At 50.9% G+C, this 16,012-nt stretch overlaps 1 protein-coding gene and 1 long non-coding RNA gene across 14 annotated transcripts in view; one reads left to right on the plus strand and one right to left on the minus strand.

Moving 5' to 3' along the window:
• The window catches only part of LIMCH1 (LIM and calponin homology domains 1), a 299,956-nt gene that overhangs the window by 100,034 nt on the left and 183,910 nt on the right, over positions 1–16,012 (plus strand). The window lies entirely within an intron of this gene.
• On the minus strand, positions 980–14,919 carry LOC144283561 (uncharacterized). The gene is made up of 3 exons (XR_013352105.1): positions 14,773–14,919; positions 2,943–3,095; positions 980–2,457 (listed from the first exon to the last, which is right to left on the minus strand). It is a non-coding gene; the product is annotated as an uncharacterized LOC144283561 (long non-coding RNA).

Genomic DNA, 16,012 nt, shown 5'->3' on the forward strand with positions numbered 1-16,012 from the left:
TTTTAAGCCCAGATCTTTTGATCATAAATCCTATCTATTTCGCAGATGAGAGACAATAAGTGCTTTGGGAATTGGAGAGAAATCTGGGTTACCAGGAAATATAGGCCCTCGTGGGTGCTTTGTGGAAATCTTAGAGTATTAGTATCTGGAGATCTGCATGTGGGACGGGGCACGTGCAAAGGGTGAAGGCATTCTGAATGCTGTTAACGGCCGAGCAAAGGCAAAGAAGCAGGGGTGTGTGTGGGGAATTCACGGGAAGAGGAGACTCCTGTAGTGGGTTCCTTGACCAGCAGTTTGCAGGTAGGGCTTGAGCTCCAGGCAGTAGGAGACATTTGGAAATATTTAAATCAAGACTGCCACAAGCAGACAGGTACTGCAGAGACCTCCTGGCTTGGTCATCAGTGCAAAGACGAGGGGGCGGAGGGGAGCAGAGTGGGACAAGCAGGAGCAAGGGCCTGGGTTGGAAGGATTTGCTCTGAAAGCAAGAGAGGCAATTCATAGAGGTAGATAAAAAAAAAAAAAAAGGTGCTGATGGTGGAGGAGACTCCAAGATTTTGGAGAACAATTTTTTTTGTGTCTGAGAATTCCGTCCTTATTAAAGCAAGGCATGCTTTTGAGAATATAGGCGGAAGAGTAATCAAATCTGAGGTTGAAAAAATAATAATAAAAAAAACCCAACAAATCTGGGGTTGAGATTTTGAATTGTTAGTAGAAATCTGGAAAAGAGTCGTCATGTGAAAAATAAGTTACAGGACGCCGACAGTTGGGTCTTAATTCAGGCAGAGAACCACGTTCTGAGCTCCTGTCCTGTGTTGGTTCTAACTTCTTAATAAGAAAATATTTTTTGTGGGTTTTTTTTGTTTGTTTGTTTTGCTTTTTAGACCGTGCTCATTGCGTTGTGGTGAAGTTAAACTACTATGCGTCGTGACTTTAGGCGAGGTGAAGCTTTATTTTAGAAGCTGACTCACTTTGAACTGGTTTTTAATAAATGTTCTAGGATGGTAGAAAGATCTGGGTGGAACAGTGCTTAGTAGTTCAAAGCGAGCACTTGAAAATCTATTTCTGCTTCTTGGTAATAGGATCTCTGAAGTTCCAGAATCATTTTCGAACTGGTTCACTGGTTCTTGGAAGCCCTGCTATCCCAGGTCGGTGGACCTGGAGAGGATTCTGAGGTGATTGCTTTTGCACCTGGCATTCAATGGAAATTGTTTGGGGGAATTACTTAGTCGGATATCTAAGAAATATCTAGTGTTTATCCTCTCAGAGACTGGATTTAATGGCCAAATGGCTTGATTTGACCCCATGCATGGCTCCGAGCTACTTGATTATTAAGATTCCTGACTGCTGAGTTCCCCGGTTAAATTGCAAATTTAAATTAAACGTGTGTGTGTGTTTTGTATCTCTATTTTGAAGCAGCCTGTGATCTATCTTTATGACTTACTGAGTCCAGCCCTGTGCTCGTGTTCCGGGAGCTTCCTTTCCCCCTGCCCATCTGAGCTCATCCCCACTTTTTGGAAGACCTCTTTAACATCCCCTTCTCACTGGCCTTGTTTCGCTTCTCCAAACCTTCATATGCAAGTGCGCTTGTCATGTTTCTTTCCTTAAGTTCACCCAGTTTGATTTTTTTTTTTAAATTATTTTATGGCTTAAAAGCTTTTGCACAGAGAAAGCAAGTCTGTGGGCATGACATGCTCCATGAGTCCACCTCTTTTTATTTTTTTCCTTCTTTCAAGAGAAGCAATAAAAAACCCTTGATTGTTTAAACACTAGCACTTCTGATTTTTAAATTTGGCAGCTTATTCACATTTTTTAAAAACCTGGCGACTAGGTGACGCAGTATGGTGAAGAGTTTCCTCTGGTTCCACCCACCAGGGACTTTTCTCCAAAAGAGGTCTCGGTCAGATGGTTGGGGAAGTGCTATGTCATCACCCGCTGGAGGATGTCTGTGCACCCTGGCCAGTTATGAGTTCTGAGAAGCTCAAAGTCGGAAAAACAACAACAAAAAAAACCCATACGTTTTTTAAAAACAGCATTCCCCAAAGTTACTTGACCGTGGAGCCTTCTTTCCACATCATATGGCTTGTATCCTGCGGAGCGAGGGTTCTGCGGGGCCCCGGAGGTGCTTCTCCAACGATTCCTCTCTCGGCCAGGACGTGAAGGCCGGTCCCCACGAACTAGTACCAGACGCCCCCAAAGACGCGATGTGAAGAGCCAGTGTTTTCCGGGCATTTTCACCTCACCCAGGGCCATATAATGCCAACCCACTAAGCTCCGGTGAATGGGTTTTGGAGGTACCTGCCGGTGCCCGGAGCGGGGCGAGGAAGCGTGTGCCGTTCGCGGTCCGCCGTCTGAGGGGCCGGGTCTGCCCCTTTGTCTTTCGGCAGGTCTGTCGCCGCCGTGGGTCCCGCCAGCACGCTGCATAATGGATGAGGCCAAAGGGACGGGGCAGCAGGTGTTCTAGCAATTAAAATAAAGGAAGGAGGAGAAAGAACAGAGCTGCTGATTGTTGGAAACAGCATCCATCCACCCTCCTTCCTTCCAGGAACAGCAGCTCTCTGTGTCCCTCAGTGAGAGGCAGCGACTGCTCTGCCTGCGAGTTCTGATTACCTCCGAGCAGGGCCATCAAGGCTGTCGCTTGGGTAGCCTGTGTCCTTATGTCCGAGGGGAAGTGCATATTCCCCTCGTCCTCGAAAGGGTTATTATAACCGGGTAAAGGCCCCCAAACTTACTTAGTTAAAAATCTCATTGCTGGGCAGCCCGGGTGGCTCAGCGGTTTAGCGCTGCCTTTGGCCCGGGGCGTGATCCGGAGACCTGGGATTGAGTCCCGCGTCGGGCTCCCTGCATGGAGCCTGCTTCTCCCTCTGTCTGTGTCTCTGCCTCTCTCTCTCATGAATAAATAAATAAAATATTTTTTTAAAAAAAAATCTCATTGCTGTGGGCACCTGGGTGGCTCAGTCGGCTGAGGGCTCTGGCTTCAGCGAGGGTCGTGGGCTCCAGGTCCTGGGATGGAGCCCCACGTCGGGCTCCCTGCTTGGCAGGGAGTCTGCTTCTCTCTCTGCTGCTCCCCCCGAGTCCTGCTTGCTCTCTTTCTTTCCCTCAAATAAAGATATAAATAAATAAGTAAAAATAAATAAATAAATAAGATCTTTAAAAATATATACATTTTTAATGCTGTTTGTTAGAATGCATCTGGGAACAATGACTAGCTTCGCTCTAATTCTTGGCTCTCCTCTAACAGGAAGAGGAAGAAAGACGTCTGCACATTTAGGCTGAGAGAGACTGTACAAACTCTCAAGGACCTGAGCTATATTGCACAGCTCAGAAACATTGACTTCTGGAGAACAAAAGTAAAAAAATCAAACAAAAAAACCCCCAACTTTATATTTGAGTTTGACTGCTTGCAAAAGGCCTGTTCTTTGGATGATTGATATTGCTCCAGTTGTCAATTCAGTAGAGACCTTTTGCATTGCTTAACCTGTAGCCAGAAAGTTGGAAACGGCGATTGGAAAGGATACTAGATCCCCATCATCACAATAGTTGCGTGTTCTCTAAGAGGTTGAGTATTTACACACAGGAGCGCGTGCGCGAGTTTAGGAGCATTGACGTTGCTATACGGTCCTGTGCTGTGTTTCCAATTATTATTTGATAAATTCCCAATATCATGGATATTTGGAAATTGTAATGCATTTAAAATAACGTATTTACCTGTTGGCCTCACCGTGTCTACATAATTTGGATTGCAAGGTCGCAGTGACATTTTGCCAGAGAGAGGATTCTGTGACGCGCTGACATCAGGTTGAGCTTGCCCTGGGTGGTGGCGGGAACCCACGCGGCGGAGGTGGCAAGTGCCGGACATCAGGGCTCCCCAGTCCCCTCGGGAAAACCCACCGCCAGACGTGCAGCAGAACGTGCCTTGGCTCTAGGCCTTCTCTGAGGACGCCTTGATCATAAAAGGTCTTTAAAATATAACGCAGGACCTCGTAGAGCACAGCACTAGTGCTGACGACAACAGGGTCACCTCTTAAAACTTTTCTCCTTTCTTCTTCTCCCCAGGGTTTCGGTTAATGTTGGTTCAAGATGATGCGTGGGCAGCAGTGCCCGACGCTCAGTCGGTCTTGTTTTTGGTTAAGCGCAACCCTTGCCTGTTGGGTTCACAGTCTTCTCGTTTTTTCCTTAATTGCCCCGCAGTTGTCCTGTGTTACACGGGTTTTCTCACAGTTTTTTGCATCACCCTGAGGCCAGGGCTCCCTCTTGCTGATGTGGATCCTAGTCGTGCAGGAAGGGCGAGGAGAGCTGAAGACCCGGAGCAAAGCTCTCTGCCCTGGGGCCAAGGTGGCAGCTGCTCCCTCCATCTGGGCCACTTATGGCGCCACGGGGTCGTGAGGTCCAGCGACGGGCGGCGTGTTGGGGGGGGACGACCACCTGCTGTCTTCACCACCAACCAGCCAACAGAGCAGATTTTCTGCCATAACACATTATTTGTGAGTTTAAAGAACCAGAGGATGATAGAGAGGGATTTTTTTTGATTTTTTAAAAAATTTATAAATTTATTTTTTTATTGGTGTTCAATTTGCCAACATATAGAATATATATATATATATTCTATATGCTATATAACATATAGCATAAAACCCAGTGCTCATCCCATCAAGTGCCCCCCTCGGTGCCTGTCACCCAGTCACCCCCACGCCCTGCCCACCTCCCCTTCCACCACTTTTTTTTTAATTTATAAATTTATTTTTTATTGGTGGATAGGGAGGGATTTTATTGCAGAAATGCCTAACGGTCTTAGACAAGACGTCTTGCCTTCCTTCCTCCTCCTCCCCTCCATTCCCTGTCAATAGGCATTTATTTATTTTTCATTCCATAGGGGGTCACGTTGTATATAGGATTATTTCAGTTTGGATTTTTTGGATATTTCTGATGATTCTTTGCATACAGAGATAAAAATATAGCATATCACGGGTTGTAATTATTTTACCCCTGCGGCATTGAGCCAAGTGATAACAAAGGCGTGGCCGTTTTGACATTTTTCTGGGTTTGGGGATTTATTTCCTAATTGCACGCCGTAAGGAAAAGGCACACTGAAGAGAGGAGAAGGTGACACGACAGTGGGAAGTCAGAGCCTTATTGACAACTCAGCTGATAATAGGGGAGAAATCACAGGGACACGGATATTTAGGAGTGATTTTGTGTGAACTCAAAAAGACCTCTTGGAGGGGACCGTATGAGCTTGGGCACGCACCGTGGCTTTGTGTGAATTAGGAAAGCATGACTCTTCCTTTGGAAGCGTCGGTGGGGTCTGGCCAAGAGAGCCCATGCTGGCGCTTAGCCTCAACTTGACCGAGGAGCCAGCGGGACCCCCTCGTCCAAGGCACAACCTGTGTCATCAGCCATGACAACCCGACTACGCCCTGGGAAGCTGAGGCATCCATGAGTCAGTTGTGGTTCGGTAAAAGATGCTGTTATTATTGTCATCAGAATTGCAAGGTGGGAGGCTGGGGCGGAGGAGGGCTCAGAAAGCCTGTAGAGTTGCATGGGGCTATCTTCCAGAAGGGAAGGGATTTGCCAGAAGTGGTTGGTTATTGGCAGGACTGCGGCCAGCACCCGTTGTCCTAACTTCTGGCCTCCTACCAGTGCTGAGGAGGTGTCGCCAGACAACTGTTTGACTCACACAAAAGTACCATTGATGGAAGATGAGGGTGAGGGCGCTGTGGCCATTTCTCGCACCCAGCGCCTGCCGAGAGCCATTCACATGGCAAACTCACAGATGATGCGTCTTCTTTTTTTTTTTTTTTTTAAATGATGCGTCTTTTCAAAGCTAGACAGTACATTGGCTCTTTTGTCCCATATCCACGTATTGGTTTTAAAATATACTATGCAGAGGACATGCATAGATCCCAGCCACCATTTTAACAGTGGGCTTGAGGAGTATTATTATATGGAGGTGTCCTTCTGTTACACTGGAGTGAAAACCCTTCGAAAAGTGAAAGATGATGGATAAAGAAGCTGTGGTTTATGTATATGTGGAATATTCCTCAGTCATTAGAAACGACAAATACCCACCATGTGCTTCAACGTGGATGGAACTGGAGGGTATGATGCTGAGTGAAGTAAGTCAATCGGAGAAGGACAAACATCATATGGTCTCATTCTTTTGGGGGATATAAATAATAGTGAAAGGGAATAAAGGGGAAAGGAGAAAAAATGAGTGGTAAATATCAGAAAGGGAGACAGAACATGAGAGACTCCCAACTCTGGGAAACAAACTAGGGGTGGTGGAAGAAGAGGTGGGTGGGGGGTGGGGGTGACTGGGTGGCAGGCACGGAGGGGGGTGTTTGACGGGATGAGCACTGGGTGTTATTCTGTATGTTGGCAAATTGAACACCAATAAAAAACAAATTTATAAAAAAGAAAGAAAAGTGGTCTCTTCCCACTCCAAGCTCTTCTGAGTAAAACCAAATGGAAAATGGCTTTACTCACTAACGAGAAAAAAGAAAATGAGGTTGAGTGAGTCACAACGGAGGTTGGCCTATGTATTCCCAGTCCTCCCTCTAAAAATTTTCAGGATTGTAAAATATAAAACAATTCTAGAAACCGTGTGAAACCGACACAGAGCTCAGTTAATTACCGAAGGGGGACGGTCTTGGAATCACCGTGTCCTTGATCCAAACCAAGGAATAGAATTTGCCCCCTTGGAGACCCTTCCTCACCTCCTCCCAAGGAGACGTCCTTCCCTCCTTGGAAGAGTCACTCTGCTCATCTTATGTTGACCATTTCCTTGGGTTTTTTTCATACTTGTGTTGCCCAAGTCATGGCAACTTTTTAAGGGATAAGCTATTTAAAATGTCATCCTAATATCTATATATAATGAGCGCTTTATCATTTTTTTAAAAGATTTTATTTATTTATTCATGAGAGAGGGAGAGGAAGAAACCCAGGCAGAGGGAGAAACAGGCTCCATGCAGGGAGCCCGACGCGGGACTCGATCCCAGGACCCCAGGATCACGCCCTGGGCCGAAGGCAGGCACCAAACCGCTGAGCCACCCGGGCTGCCCCATTTTATAATTTTTTAAAGCATAATTAGCCTATATTAGTTTCAAATGTACAACGTATCGTTTTGACATTTTTAGAAACGACTCAAGTGTGCTCATCATGACGTGCGGTCGTGCTCGGTCTCCGTACGACCGTTGACCCTACTGCCGATGCTAGGCTTTGTGTCACCGTGCCTTATTTCTTTTATAACCAGGAGTTCGTACCTCTTAGTCCCCTTTATTTTTATTTTATTATTTTTTTTATTAGTCCCCTTTATTTATTTCACCCGTCCCCCCTGCCCTGTTCCCCGCTGGTGACCACCGATTTGTTCCCCATATTTAAGAGTCTGGGTTTTTCTTTTTCTGGGTTTGTTTGCGGTTCGCTTATTATTATTACTTTTTTATATTCCACATATAAGTGCCGTCATCTGTGTTCGTCTTTCTCTGGCCGACTCCTTCCACCGAGCACGATGCCCTCTGGGCCCATCCATGTTGTCACAAACGGCAAGGTCTCCTTCTCTTCTGCCGTGTTTTATTTTCGCTTGGTTATCTAATAACTTGTTCGGGTGAAGCCTAGTAGTGTCCTAATTTGACTTGGATGCCTTCTTAGATGCCAAATCCTGGTGAAAGACAACAGTTTTGCGGTTACTTAGGATTCTCGGCGGAGGATTCTTCGGTTATTAGACCATCAAGTGGCGAAATGGATCGTTCCTCACACGGTCCACTGCAGTGTACCTGGAGGCGTCCAGTCCCAGGGCTTTGCCCCGAGTCAGGAAGCCGAGGGGCTTGACCCCTCTTTCCTTGCCATCCTCGGTGCTCACGTCACGTCGGTTGGGTGGCTGGCGAGTGCTGTTTGCGTGCAGGGAGCAGGTGAGAGGGTGGGTGGATATAAATGAAACGCCCAGTAGCACACTGGCAAGTGAGCAATAGTGACTGTCGTCAGTGGGAACAGATAAGAGAAGGGGAGAAGGGGCCCTAGGAACGCGACCGAGTGAGGAGAAGGCGTGGGCCGGGCTGCGCACCTGCGCACTCTGAGGGCTGAGCCGCTTGGTGACTTTGCAGTCCTAGCCCCAGACACCGGTTTGCTATGAACATCTTGGAACATTGAAAGAAAGAAGGAAAGAAGGAAAGGAAGGAAGGAAAGAAGGAGGAGGGGGGAGAGAGGAAGGAAGGGAGGTAGATCAGTTCAAAGAAACCCACGTAAACCCCACCTGGTTTCAATAATTGCAAACATTTTCTGCATTTCTCTCTCTCACACGTACCCCAAGTATTTTTTCAACCATTCCAGAATAAATCACAGGCATCCGACCTCCTTCCCTCTAAATACTTGAGCGTGCAGCTCCAAGTCCCCCTACGTGGCCACAGGCCACTGCCGGTCTTCGTCAAGTGGGTGATGCCCTCGTCGTAGCAAATGGCCGGAATGTGTTCAGGTTTCTGTGTTGGTGCCCAGAAGGCCCTCGGTGAAGTTTCGTTGGAAACCAGGGTTTTCTTTCTTTTCTTTTCTTTTTTCTTTTTTTTTTTTTTTTATTTATGATAGTCACAGAGAGAGAGAGAGAGAGAGAGGCAGAGACACAGGCAGAGGGAGAAGCAGGCTCCATGCACCGGGAGCCCGACGTGGGACTCGATCCCGGGACTCCAGGATCATGCCCTGGGCCAAAGGCAAGCGCTGAACCGCTGCGCCACCCGGGGATCCCCGGAAACCGGGGTTTTCTTAGAGAGCAGGCAGTGCATTTGAAGGATTGTCTCCCAAGCCTCTCCCCTCCTCTCTTCTTGGGGATGGTGGCATGTTGAAGGGCAGTCTTCCTACAAGATGTGTCATATCCTGGGTTTGCACAACTGTTTCCCCGTGGTCTCGTTTCGCCCAGACGCTGCGTGGAGGTGGCTGACATGCCGGCTGCCTGTGTGCTTTTGTACCCGGCACCTGCAGGCCCAGCTCCATCTGTCAAGTGGCCCCAACTGTACCCTTTCTCCTGAGCTCTATTTCTGAAAATTGCAGCCACCTGATTTAGACACTGAAGTCATGAATTTCTTTCTTTTTTTTTCTTTTTTGTCTCCTTAGATATAAAGCTTGGGGTGGGGGGGCGGGGAGGAAGTAAGAACTTCCAAGCAGGATCAAATATCCTACTAGATGGTTTCTACGTGTGATTCGTAAACTCCAAGCGCCCCAAAGAACGGGCTCCTGCGACCGTGTCTCGGGGCCCCGGGAGCGGGCTCAGACCTGAAGCCGCTTGCTCAGGGTCATGCAGCTCCTGAGTGTCAGACCTGAAAGCTGGGCCCGGACCTGCCTCATTCCAAGGTTTTTCTGCGTTAGTGCACCAAGGGGCGGGTGACGGTCATGTACACTGAGTTGCCAAAATTAGCCCGGACTGACATATTTATTTAAGGACCAGACCATGCCACCAGGTAAGAATGACGGCGGAGCCAGAGCGTGTCTGCTGGATGCCAGCCTCCCGGGCCCCTGGTCGGCTTCGCTCCCCCATGACGCACGGACGCTTTGTGTCGTGTGGAGGCTCATTGCGTGCTGCTGGGTCCCGTCCCCCGGGAGGCAAGTGCACCCCGAGGCTGCACACCCGCTATGGCCCACGGTGCCCCACGCAGGATCCGAAGCTCCCGGGTGCTTCTGAGTGTGGCCTGCGTTCTTCATCAGGTCCGGCAGTTTCAAACTGGAGCCTGTCAATCTGCGGCTGCAAAAGGCGCCTCTGGCTTTCTGGTGACCGGTGGCGTTTCGCTATCCTGCAGGCTAAGCGCCTCCGCCTGGGGCTGGGGAGGATCACGGTCCTGATGCTGATTAAAGCACCACAGGCCTGGCGTCCGTTCCTTGGCCATGTCGAGCGCAGGGCACGCAGGCAGCTGTCATGCGGAGAGTGCGGCAGCACGAGGGTGGCGGGAAGGGGCCTGGCCGGCCGCATCCTCACCGAGAGCCACCGCGGGACCGCAGCGAGTCGCTCCACGGCACCTGTGACATGCAGGGCTGTGCCGATGACCCGGGCGGACGTCGGGGCCGTGCAAAGGGACGCCGGGCGGGCCGTGGGGGCTCCTTGGCGCTGCGCGGGGCCGCGGCCGTGTCGGGCAGGTGGGACAGGCCTGAAGGCCGCTTGGAGGGAGCACCCGGCCCTCCTCGCTGCCCCTGGGTCAGGGATGCATCTCACACTTCGGACCCCCTTCAGCGTGAAACGGTCAGTAGGTGACCAGGGGGATGTGTTGGGGAAGACGCTGGGCGTCGGATGCTCGAGCGTGGGGAGGAGGCTCAGTGCCACGTTGGAAAACGCGAGTTCACGTGTCCTAGTTAAGGAGATGTAAAGGTGGGGTGCTTCTAGAAAGGCTGAGTTACAGTATGAGACGCATTCACAGGCGGGGCCTGCCCAGCGGGGGACCGTGCGGCTGGCGAGGGCCAGAGCGAAGGAAACACGGGAACCTGTCGTACCCGCAGGGAGCGAGTGCCCGCCGCGGCCGTGGCCGTGGGCCGCCCGGTGCTGGGGGGCTGCCTGCCGAGTGGGGGTCGAGGAGCAGCTGGGCTGTCCCGCCCGGGGGGGCCTGTGCGACGCCCGTGGTCTGAGGAGTGGGGAGTGGCCGCTGTCACGCTGCTGAGACCTGGATCCACTGAGGACATGTCCGGGGGCGGGGGGATCCGGGATGTCCCAGGAGGACCGGGGAAGCATGGGCTGCTGAACACCAGGGAGGAAGGACCCGCGCCCAGTATGGAAGAGAGAAAGTAGTAACGGGCTCTAACTTTAGTGCTGTTGTCCATGTGACAGTGACAGTCACCGTCCGGCTGTGCCCAGGCGCCGTGGCGGGATTGGAGTGCGCCTGCCGCGCAGGCCCCTGGAGGAGGGGCAGGCACCCTCCCTGGCCAGCCGCATCCTCGGGCACCCTCGTGGCTCTGCTGAGCGCGCTCCTGCTCCTGCAGCCCGGGCTCAGCTCACGGGTCTCCGCTCAACTTGAGGCCTTGTCCGCGGATTGAGAGCGGCCGGGGCCGGCTCGTAGGCCTGCGGGCGACGGGGAGAAGGTGGCGGACACTGCATGCTCGTGCAGGGAGCTTGGACCCTGGAAGGCAGGGAAAAGGGGCACCTGGGGGCTCAGGTGGCGAAGCATCAGGTCATCATTCTCGGGGCCTGGGACCGAGCCCCGCGTGGGGTTCCCTGTTGGGGGAGCCTGTGCCTCCCCTTCCTCTGCCTGCCACGTCCCCTGCTTGTGCGCTTGTTTTCGGTGTCAGATAAATCAATAAATCTCTTTAAAAAAAAAAAAAGGAAGGAGAAGAACCGTATACGGTTGGAGGGGCCAAATTCAGGTCCTTAAGGGAAGAGGGAACGTGCGCTCCCAGCTGGGAGATGAAGACTGCTGTGGGCTGAGGGGCAGGTAGGCGCCCGGGGACGGGATGGCTCCCGGGGATGGGACGGGATGGCACCTGGGGAGGCGACGGTGCCCGGGAGGGGAGGGGACGGCACCCGGGGAGGGGACAGTACCCAGGGATGGGATGGGATGGGACAGCACGGGATGAGAGAGGACAGGACAGGATGGCACCCGGGGACGGGACGGGATGGGACGGCATCCGGGGATGGGAGGGGATGGCATCTGGGGACGGGAGGGGATGGCACCCGGGGACGGGATGGGACAGCACCTGGAGACGGGAGGGGAAGGCGCCCGGGGACGGGACGAGATGGGTAAAGTGTAGTTCTTCCTTCGGAGGAAGGGCTGAAAAGAGAGGGGCAGAAAGCACCTGTAGAGGAGTATGGGCTGGGGTAGCTGAAGGAGGCCTGGGCAGCCAGTGTGTACCCACCGTCGCCCTGACGGCGAGGTCGTCGTCCACCAACAGGGCTGGGAGGGTGCGCGAGGCTCTATGGACGGCATCCAGCACAATCTCACCTCGGGGGGCCCTTGAGGCGTGAGCGGTGGGGGCACCGGGAGAACGATGGCCAAGGAGCTCCTCCCCACCCCGCCTTGCTTCCCATCAGGGTCAGCCCGGGGCTGTGGCACCCAGACCCTTGACGTGGGGGCCGTGCCCATGCTGGCGCCTCGGGACCCAGCACCCCCCACCGCGGCCTCCCGGCTGCGCTGGGCCCTTGGACTCAGGGAAGCCTGAGCTGGACTCAGGGAAGCCTCGCGGGGCCTGGGGTCTGCGTGGACACCCTCCTCCGGCTCCTTCCGTTGGGGCCTGTTGAGGAGCAGGTCCGCAGGGGCCGTCCTGGCCTGTCGTGGGCAGAGCCATTCATTCCTCTGCTCGCTGCTGCCCCAATCGTGCTGGGGGCCAAGGACCCTGCAGTCCTACCACCTGGGGCTCAGTCCTTGGTCGCATTGCTTGACCTCTGGGTTTCCTTGGTCTCGCAGTGGAACCAATGACCATCACAGGAGCCACCTCACTGGGTGCTTATGGGGTCACATGACATTATCCCTGGCGGCATTTGGACCCAAGAGCATGTCCGGCGGGGCTGGTGGATCTGAAGGCGCCCAGGACTCGGCTGTGCCTTCGGGGCCGCACCCTTGCCCGCTGCTTCTCCTGTGCCCTCGTAGGCCGTGTCCGTGCTCCCCCTCCGGCGCTCACCCTGCAGTGTGATCCTTGCCCCTGGGTCGTGGGTTCTTGCTGGGTGGCGTACAGATTGCACTATTTCGGTCTCACAGGCACCCCTGGTACATCGCCTGGCACGACACGGGTACTCGGCGGATGATTGACTGGCCGATTGCTAATTCTAGTTCAGAGGAGTATGATTTATGGTTGTTTATGAAGAGTTTCCATAGAAACTTGATTGGATTTTTCTAGCAACCCCACGAAGGAGACAGAAATAGCGGTGGATTTATTTCTCAGTAAATGTGAAAAATAAGAGCAATTCTGTTCCGCTTTATGTTACAGTTGAAGTGTGAAAATATGCAGAGATGTCCTTTTATTAAATAAGTCAGATGTGATCAGGAGAGAAGGGCATGTAACGAGCCGCACGTAATCTTCTCCCGTGAATTTCAAAGGCGTATTATTTTTCATTTTACTGTTTAAAGGAGGAGATCCCAGCCTTGTGAAAGCGTACCTTTTTTTTATTATTATTATTTCAACAAATATTTATTGAGTATCTACTGTGAGCTGAGGACTTCTCTAGGCTTGGGGTACGCAGCACGGAGGGACAAGTAAAATCTCCCACTCTCACCTTACGAGGTGGACTTGGGAAATAAACAAAATAAAACGTGGGATGAAGCGTGCCTGTTTTTGCACAACTTAGAAAATATCCATGTCTTTCAAAAAGTCAAAATATATTAAATTCTGTATTTTTTTCAGTTGCCTGAATCCAGGGACCATCGTTTTGTCAGGCAATGGACTCTCCTCTTAGGGCCATGTTAATAGGGTTTCCAACGTTTATTTAAAATCCTCTTCAGGCGTGCAGTATATTAGGGGACTGCAGTTTGTCTACCAAATTGCTTTAAAAAACAACAACTGGGGGATTCCTGGGGGGCTCAGCGGTTTGGCGCCTGCCTTTGGCCCAGGGCATGACCCTGGAGTCTCGGGATCCAGTCCCGTGTCGGGCTCCCGGCATGGAGCCTGCTTCTCCCTCTGCCTGGGTCTCTGCCTCTCTCTCTCTCTCTCTCTCTCTCTCTCTGTGTGTCTCTGATGAATAAATAAATAAAATCTTAAAAACAAACAAACAAAAAAACAACTGAAGATTAATGAAAATATTTCTGAAATATAGTTCATATAAATGATAATGAGCAAGAGGCTGGCTCTTGGGAGTCTTTGACTCTTCCTGGCAATTAATAATAGTGTAACAAGGTAGTTAGCAAAGTGTAGCATTTTGATATATAATGTGTTACATTAGAAACACATCATAAAAATGTTACCATCCAGTTGTGTGGTTGTGTTAGTAGACTTTTTTTTTTTAAGCCCTCCATATTTCAGTGATTTGGATGGTTGAGAGCAGCGCCACTGACATGCACAGACTCAGAAATATAAAATTACCTTTTAGTTTAATGAGAAGGAAATCAACTACAGATGAGTTTACTTAATAATTCCTTGTGTAAAATAGTGTGATGACACAACTGTGGTGGCTTCCTCTGCTTTTGGTTTAATTCCTCAGGTAGATGGAAGCATTTCTTTTCCTTCAAAATCACCAGTGTTCTGTTAAGCTATCCATTTATTATTTTTTAAAAAAGATGTTATTTGTTTATTCATGAGAGACACACAGAGAGAGAAGCAGAGACCCAGGCAGAGGGAGAGGCAGGCTCCCTGCAGGGAGCCCGAACGCGAGACTCGATCCCGGGACCCCAGGATCATGCCCTGGGCCGAAGGCAGATGCTCAACCCCTGAGCCCCCCAGGCGTCCCCATTTATTATTATTATTATTTTTTCCCATTTATTATTTTAATCTGACATTTGCCACATGTCCCTCCATTGCTGTAAATCACCACTATTTTGGATAGTGATAAAAATGAATTAATCCTGAAGCATAAAGCAGGGAAAGAAATCTGGTCTTAGGCTTTCCTGAAAGGCGCGCAGGGCACAGTTGGCGACATAGGTGCCAGCATAAGTGCTTCTTGGATCTCTCCGAATGAGGACATGCGCACAAGGTCATTAGAGCCACTCAGGGTGGCGTCCAGTGGTTTGGTCTGTGTGTTGTATTCATTTTTTTATTTGTTTCTTGCTTGTTTCTCTGGTGAAGGCCTTGAGGGAACAGTAGGAACTTTGGCCCTTGGTGTGAGTGAGATGGGGAGATATTGAGGGATTTTAAGTGTAATAGTGGCATGATCTAATGTCATGAGATTACCTGGGCTTGCTCCGTTGAGAGTAGAGGGAAGGGAGGCAAGGGTGGGAGCAGGAAGGCCAGCGAAGAGACTTATCCGGGCTCGGAGTAGGTGGTAGAGTGGAGGCAGTGAGAAGCGGTTGAGTCCTGGCTAAGTTCCGAAGGGAAAACCAACGGAATTTGTTGGTGGGTGTGATGGGGTGTGACGGGTTGTGAGGGAGAGGGGTAAAGCATGGCAAAGCTGAACAGCTGCCAGGATGGAGCTGCAAGGACTAATGGTCAGATAGGCGAGGGTCAGCAGGGAGTGGAGAGCAGGATCTGGGGGAAATGATAAGGCATCCTTGACATTTCAAGCTGCCTTTCCACTGCTAGCCCTGGGATGCTCCTGAACCCGGGCGCTCTCCCCACCACTCCTCTCTCCGTCCCCACCTCAGGCTCTCCGTAGTAAGAGTTTTCCTGGATCTTCCCCATCCTGCTCAGCGTCCTTGGAGAGTCATCGGGAGCTCATGGCTTGGCCAGCGCCTTGTCTGGAAGGTTAATGAGAGGCCTTAGTTGGGATCCAGGGGAGAAGGTTAGTGAAGCGTTTGGGGGATGATTGTTCACTTCCGCTGCTCCTGGACCGTGGGTGCCGGTGGTTGATTCTTGACAGCCCTATTTTTTATAGCAATGGTTTAATGCTGTCACGAAAGGAACAGTAATTAACAGTCTTTAGCGTCAAAATACACAATGTGTGACATTGTAAACACAACATAAAGATGTTGCTGAGAGGGGTTGTTGAGACAGGACGTCCGAAATCCTGATGCCAGTGGAAGGTCGTCCTTTTCTGATGCTGAGCTGTTGGCTCACGTTCATAGATGAGGTCAGGGCTTTGTAAAATTTCCTGTGCGTGTGAGTCACATGGTGGGTCTTTTTTGGGATGTTGGTTCTGATTAAGTAGATCTCGTAGAGGGAAAGGAGGACTGGTCTGTATTTCTGACATTGATTCCAGGGGAAGATGCTGCTGCTGCTGGTCTCAGGACCTGCCTCTTCAGTGGCATGGTCCTTGTTGAATCTCTGGAGTCTATTCAACTGTTGACCTTCTTAACCAAGATCTAGACCCGTCTATACTGAATGACTTGGGCTTAGAAGAAAGGATGGCATTAGGGTCCGCAGAGAGCAGTGAGAAGGCTGTGGCCTGATGGACACAGCAGCAGGGAAGGAAGAGAGGAAGAACAGAGGCAGAAATGACCTTCCTCCAGATGCACGGGGCCCCGTTCCCACCTCT

Source organism: Canis aureus, chromosome 14 (assembly GCF_053574225.1).
Source record: "Canis aureus isolate CA01 chromosome 14, VMU_Caureus_v.1.0, whole genome shotgun sequence".
Lineage (NCBI taxonomy): Eukaryota > Metazoa > Chordata > Mammalia > Carnivora > Canidae > Canis > Canis aureus.